The sequence below is a fragment of the Zingiber officinale genome, chromosome 7B (genome assembly GCF_018446385.1).
Source record: "Zingiber officinale cultivar Zhangliang chromosome 7B, Zo_v1.1, whole genome shotgun sequence".
NCBI classification, from domain to species: domain Eukaryota; kingdom Viridiplantae; phylum Streptophyta; class Magnoliopsida; order Zingiberales; family Zingiberaceae; genus Zingiber; species Zingiber officinale.
In genome coordinates this window covers 49,172,259-49,180,089 of record NC_055999.1, presented here as the reverse complement: position 1 = coordinate 49,180,089, position 7,831 = coordinate 49,172,259, and positions in this window count along the sequence as shown.

Sequence of the window (7,831 nt, the reverse complement as noted above, 5' to 3'; positions counted from 1 at the left end):
GTTGTTGCAGTGGGAGATATTTATTTATCTTTTGATAGAAATAAAACATTGATTTTGAGAAATTGTCTTTATATACCATGTTTTATAAAGAACTTAATTTCAGTTTCTAAACTATTTATGGATGGATATTCTGTTTCTTTTGATGACAAAGTAGTTGTCAAGAAAAATAGGGTAGTTATCTGTTCTGGTACGTTGATTAACAATTTGTATACTCTAAATGTAATAACTCCCACGATACAATAAATGAAAACTAATAACACATCTTCTAATTCTAATAAGAGAAAGCAACCTTCGGAAATAAACCAAACATATCTTTAACATCTAAGGCTTGGTTATATTAACTTGAGTAGGATTCAAAGGCTAATAGTCGATGGACCTTTGGGTTCATTAGTGGTGGAAAATTTTACAACTTGCGAATCTTGCTTGAAGGAAAAATGACCAAGAGACCTTTTAAGACCAAAGGGTATAGAGCCAAAGATGTGTTGGAATTAGTTCATTCTGATTTGTGTGGAGCTATGACTATCGAAGCAAGAGGTGATTTCGAATATTTTGTCTCTTTTATAAACGACTATTCGAGATATGGGTACATTTACTTGATGCTCCGCAAGTCTAAGTACTTTGATAAATTCAAAGAATACAAGGCTGATGTGGAGAAACGTCATGGTAAAGGTATCAAGACACTACAGTCTGATTGTGGTGGCGAGTACCTCTTAGAAGAATTTAGGAGTTACTTATCAGAGGTCGGGATTCAATCCCAACTGTCTGCACCTGGTACACCCCAACAGAATAGTGTGGCAGAATGAAGGAATATGACTCTTATGGAAATGGTTAGATCAATGATGAGTTATTTAGAATTACCAAATTCATTTTGGGGATATGCTCTGGAAATGGCAGTGTACATTCTGAACTTGGTACCTTATAAGTCAGTACCCTCTACACCCACAGAATTGTGGAATGGGCGTAAGCCTAGTTTGAAACACATTCGGATTTAGAGTAGTCTAGCATATGTGCTAAAGGGAGATGCTGATAAGTTAGAATCACGTACAGAAGTTCGCTTGTTTATGAGTTATCCTAAAGGAACGAAAGGTGGTTTATTTTATAGTCCTAAATATCAGAAAGTAATTATTAGCACCAATGCCTGATTTTTAGAAGAGAGTTGTAATAAACCACAAGCCCATGAGTAAAATTGTTATTGAGGAAATAAGAGAAGACACGTCTACTTTAGTACCAATGGTACAAGATGAGATACCACAAGAAACTGCAACACGTGTCACAAATGATGCACAATTATAAGTAGTGCCTCATAGTAATGAAAGCATTGTTAGGCAACCTGATATATTCATGTTTTTAGGAGAATCTTTAGACTTGATCCCTGGTGAACATGAACTTGATCCCTGGACATATGATGAAGCACTCCAAGATAAGATGCAGCATCTTGGCAAAGTGCAATGAACTCTGAAATAGAATCTATGTACTCTAATCAAGTCTAGGAGCTTGTAAAATCACCAAATGGTGTAAAAGCCATTGGATGTAAATAAGTCTACAAAAGAAAAAGAGGGACAGACGGGAAGGTGGAAACCTTCAAAACAAGGCTTGTTGCAAAAGGGTATACTCAGAAAGAGGGAATCGATTATGAGGAAACCTTTTCGCCGGTAGTCATGCTTAAGTCTATCCAGATTTTTTTATCCATTGTCGCTCATATGAATTATGAAATTTGGCAAATGGATGTCAAGATAGCTTTCCTTAATGGAAGTCTTGAAGAAAATATCCATATGAAGCAACCAGAGGAATTCATTACGAAGGCCAAGTAGCATCCTGTATATAAGCTCAATCGACCTATCTATGGACTGAAGCAAGCTTCGAGATCTTGGAACATCCGGTTTAATGAAGTGGTCCAGTCTTATGGATTTATTCAGTGTTCGGATGAGTCTTGTGTATACAAGAAGAGTGATGAAAATGTGATGGTATTTCTTGTACTATTCAGAGATGACATTTTGCTCATTGGCAACAATATCAAAATGTTGTCAGACGTAAGGGTATGGTTGTCCAAGAAGTTTGATATGAAGGATTTGGGAGAATGTGGACATATTCTTGGGATCAAAGTAATAAGGGATCGCAAGAAAAGAATGTTGTGCTTATCCCAAGCTTCATACATCGATACTATTCTAGCTCGTTTTAGCATGCAAAACTCCAAGAAAGGTTTTCTACCTTTTCGGCATGGAGTACCTTTATCTAAAGAGATGTCTCCTAAAATATCAAAGGAAATAGAGGACATGAAGGCAGTTCCTTATGTGAAGCCTAATGTATGTGATGTTATGTACGAGATCGGACATCTGTTTTACCGTGGGCATGGTTAGCAGATATCAAAGTAACCCAGGACAAGGTCATTGGACTAGCATAAAGCATATATTGAAGTACCTGAAAAGGACTAGAGATTATATGCTAGTTTACCAAGCAGATGATTTGCTCTCTGTGGATTACACGGATTCAGACTTCCAATCAGATAGGGACAATAGTAAGTCGACCTCAGGGTATGTGTTTACTTTGGGAGGTGGAGCCATAACATGGAGGAGTGTTAAGCAAAAATGCATTTCGGACTCCACCATGGAAGCTGAGTATGTGGCAGCCTCTGAGGCAGCCAAAGAAGTTGTATGGCTCAGAAACTTCTTGATGGACTTAGATGTGATTCCTAGTTTGCCCAAAATTATCACAATTTATTGTGATAATAGTGGTGCAGTAGCAAACTCGAAGGAACCATGAGCTCATAAGGCAAGTAAACACATTGAGCGCAAGTACCACCTGATACGAGACATCGTAAAGAGAGGAGAAGTTATTGTCGCAAAGATTGCATCAGAAGATAACTTGGCAGATCCGTTCACTAAGGCCCTTCCGGCGAGAGCTTTTGATAATCATGTTGAGGGGATGGGGATCAGATGTATGGCAACATATATTGCAGCATAGTCTTTTAGTATAAGTGAGAGATTGTTAGAATATATACTAAAAGCCTAGCTTTTTGTATGAACATTTATTTTGAAATGAGAATCACATTGGTCAAATGTCTGCATTTAGTTAAATGTAGTTTTCCATTTAATTTATATTGTAGATAACATGGTGTATGGTGTCACACAGAAAATCATGTTATCAGTACCTTATAAATTATAAATAGTAGCTCACAACCAAGATGGATTGGGACAAACCATTGGAATGGTTATAGTGTAATTTGATATTAGTTTATATTAACTATAAAATTACACTAGTACACTATATGTGTATTGAGCAGGACCACTTGAGGTTGTTCCTTTTATACTGACTGCATAAAAGAACAGAACCTCTGTTATTATGGATGTACATACTCTTAATCCCGATATAATAACAATCACATATACTTAGTATTTATTTCTTTAATTTATCAATGGGTGAGATTTATTCGTTAAATCAACATGTCCAATAAGTTGGGAAATAATATTATTTATATGGTGTGTTGTTGATTATAGAAGGAAATTGTGTCCTATTTATTAGGATGATGATGCCCCCTTGAGGAGCTCATAAGGATTGTCATGTAAACCCTGCAGGTGGACTTAGTTCCGACATGACAATGAAGTTGAGTGATACTACTCTTGTAGTTAGATGTTAATTAAGTGAGTTGTCAGTAACTCATTTAATTAATGGTGATATGGGTTAGGTTTAGTAGATCCCCAGGGGAAAGGAGAAAAGAGATAGTAGAATTAATCAAACATGAATATCGACCGAGATAATACGCTTAAGGGGCAGTAGGTAATATCGATCGGCATAATACCGTAAGAAGTAGTGGCTAAATATCGGCCGGGATAATACACTTAAGGGGTAGTAGGCAATATCGACCGGCATAATACCGTAAGAAATAGGGGCTAAATATCGGTCGGGGCTATACGTTTAAGATAGATAAGCCAGGATTGTCTGAGTTAGCACATTTGGATATAAACTAGTATCGGTCGGGTTTATATGATCGTCCGGGTATGTAAAGGTACAAGGTCTTACAGGGTATATAGTATATCATCGGATGATTAAGACATATGTTGAGCAATAGTAATAACTTGTCTGGATATAACTTAGGTTCAAGTCCGTCCTAGACAAAATATAGTATAATATCGGGCTGTCTATAATTTAGTAAAAACAGGGAAAGCAGGCATGTGCGATAAATATACCTCGATATAACATGTAAGACAGGGCGAGAACAAATATTTCGGGAATATGCATAAATATCTTATGAAAATATCTACTGCACGTGATTGATAACAGGTTGACTAATTTGGCGGGAAGAATGTTTCTAAACTCTTCTACAAGTGCTAGACGACAAAGAAGGTAATCTGGGGTACAAAAAAGATTCCTTAAAAACTATTTTCTGCAAGTACATGGCTTACGTCATCTCATAACAAACTCTAACAAACCGGGGTCCATTTCATGACTACGGAGGTTATGTGAAGTAGTATAAAAAGGGAATCCTCTCCATTGGCCAGACATGCTCTGACACTCAAAACACACACCTAGTCCTCTACTACCAATCCTAATTCTGGTTACTGTTCATCTTCTTCCTTCCAAGAGAGATCACTGACTTGAGCGTCGGAGGGCCTAGCCAAGGATTCCCACCCCGGTCTTAGGTCACTGACAATAGTGTTGGTTGGTCTCTTGTACGCAGGAAGTCTTGGAAGTTCCAGATCTCGGTGTTCTTCAGTGGATCCTTTCTTTCATCCTGGGGTCTTCGCATAAGGAGGTTGTTCGGTGACTTTATTCTTCTGGATCCGCTTTAGTTTTCTCGGATCGGGAGTCCTCAAGTGTTCTTTTTCATCAGCAGTAAGTTCTCTCCCCAGCTTTCCATTTTGTCAAGCTTCTCAGACATGATCAAATTTGGCGCCGTATGTGGGAAACTTCACCTGAATCTGAGATTGCAAGATGGAAGACACTGGAAAATCGAACCTACTCACTATTAGTCATAAATATCTGGATTTCCTTATTAGCACTCATGTTCAGAAGTCTCTACAATAACAGCAAGCTTATACTGGAGCTACTCTGCCAGTAGCTCATAATCTAGCGATCTCGACTACTGATCATCGAAAGGAAAAAGAGTTGGAAGAGGAAGATCGTATGTATATTACTCCGACCATTGCTTCTCCGACTAGACGCCCTCAAGCTTTTCTTCGTACTCCTTTCAAACAGGGAGGACGAAGGTCTGTATTTCAAGAATCCTCTGGCGTAGCACCGGACAAGGAGAAGCACAAAGCTAAAATGATGGTGGCTAGTGATAGCTCACCAGAAAGAATTATTTCTCCATTTTCTCAATGTGTAATGGATGATCCGCTTCCTAAACGATATCAAAATCTTCAGATTGGTGAATACACTGGAACTACAGATCTAGAGGATCATTTATTAAAATTTGAGAATGTAGCATTATTACAATAATTTTCTGATGGAGCAAAGTGCCGGATGTTCCTTACAACACTCAGAGGAGCTGCTCACTGCTGGTTCAAATGATTGCCTGAAAATTCTATCTGAAGGTTTAAGGATTTCAAGAAGGTTTTCTTGCATCATTTTTCCAGCAACAAGAGGTATCATAAAACTCCCTGGAGCTTATTCTCAATTAAACAAGGATCTAAAGAGTCCATTAGAGCCTATATTAAGAGATTCAATCAGGTAGCCATTGATGTGTCCAATGCTACTACTGAGATATTAGTAAGTGTCTTTTCTCAAGGCTTGAATGATAATGATTTCTTTAAAGATCTGGTGAGAAATCCTCTTGCCAATTTTGACTCATTAATTGAATGTGCTATTGAATTCATTAATGTTGAAGAAGCTTAGACTGCACGCAGAAAAAAAGATACTACTTCTTCTCCTGCTCCTGTTAAGGAGAAGGCTCCCGCTCCCGTTCCTCCACCGAGGGGGCCTCGAGTAACTCCTTCACCCCACCAGCATTCAAAGTATCGTCCCCAAGTAGTACAGCATGTGGAGATGCAGCAAGAAGCACCAAGAAGATGGTGCACTTATCACAAGACCATCAGTCATCATATAGAAGACTGTTTTGTTTTGAAAAATAAGAAAGCAAATAGGGATCGTTATCAGAGGCGAAACTACTATCAACAGCAATATCCCAGGCAGCAAAGTCCACTCAAAATAGAGTACCGCCCGGTCGAGCCTCAACAAGGTGTATTAACAACCCCGGTCTGTACAACTCAGATGCCTGAGAAAACTTAGCCTGAGGCCACAACAGCCCCGCAAGAAGAAAACAAGAGCAATGCCACCCGAGGCAGCATCAATATAATCATGGGCGAGCCCATTGATGGAGATTCCATTAGGGCCAGAAAGGCACACGCGCGAAGACTTGAGATCCATGCTGTGGGATGTAGCATGGAGAGATCAGCAGGGTCGGAAATCAGTTTTGGGCCCAGAGATCTGTTGGTTGCTACTCGGAAAGCCTATAGGTTCCACTGTACAAAAATTTTGTACAAAGGTCTGAACCTTTTCCTAGCTACCATGTGTTCTTTTAAATTAAATTTTGGATCTCCTGCGGAACTTAACACGTTTGATCCAAAACTTAATCTATTTGTTCTTTTAGGTTTTGACTTGGATCTCCTGCGGAACTTAACACGTTCGACCCAAGTCTCCTTAAGTTATTAATTCCATTAAATATTAATTTCCATAAAAGGTTCCCAGTACTGACGTGGCGAGGCACATGGCCTTCTTGGATATGGGAGCAACCACCACCGACTAGACAAAACCTTTAATAGAAAGGTAATATTTAATTTCCTAAAATAACTTTAGGTTAACCAAAGAGAACAATCAAATCACAAGGAAAAGAAAGAAACAAAAGAACACAACTTCGAAAAAACATATTCGAAATACTAGAACGTAAGCCTCTTGTATTTGGTATTATTTCCATAAATAACTAGCATGATGCGGAAATAGAAATTACTAGTTATACCTTGTAGAAAAACCTCTTGATCTTCTACCGTATTCCTCTTCTAACCTCGGACGTTGTGTGGGCAACGATCTTCCAAGATGAGAAACCACCAACCACCTTCTTCTTCTCCAAGCAAGGTTCGGCCACAAAGAAAAGCTTCACCAAAGGAGAAAACCAAAATACTAACCAAGCTCCAAGAGATGCTAGCTTTCTCTCCTTCTTCTTCTTCTTCTCCAAGTAGTATCCGGCCACCACAAGAGCTCCAAGGAGGGGAGAGAGGTTCGGCCACCACAAGAGGAAGAGAGGGAGAGGATGAACCGGCCACCACAAGGAACAAGAGAGGGAGAGGAATAATAGATGTTGTGTCTTGAGAAGGCACCCTCACCCCTTCTTTTATATTCCTTGGCCTAGGTAAATTAGGAAATAAATTTTCCTTAATTTCCTTGACATGATTTAATTGAGAGAAATAAAATAAAATTTCCCTAATTAATTTGTGATGGCCGGCCACATCATTGGAAGGCAAATAGGACAAGTTTCAATCAACAATTAAAACTTCCTAATTTGTTTCCAGAAATTTTAAAAAATAAAATTTCTCTTTAAAATCTCTTCATGGTTAATAAAAGGAAATATCTATAATTTTAATTTTATTAACATGTGAATAATTTTAAAGAGAAAATAAAACATCTCTCCAATCTACAAATAAGGAAAGAGATCTAATCTCTTTCTTTAATCTTTTGTAAATTTTTACAAGAGATTAATTTTAATTTTAATTCTCTTTTAAATTAAATCTTCCACATAATAATAAACATTAAAATTAAATTTTCTTTTTAATTAATTATGGCCGGCCCTACTAGCTTGGGTTCAAGCTAGGGCCGGCCACCTTAAACCCAAGCTTAGGCC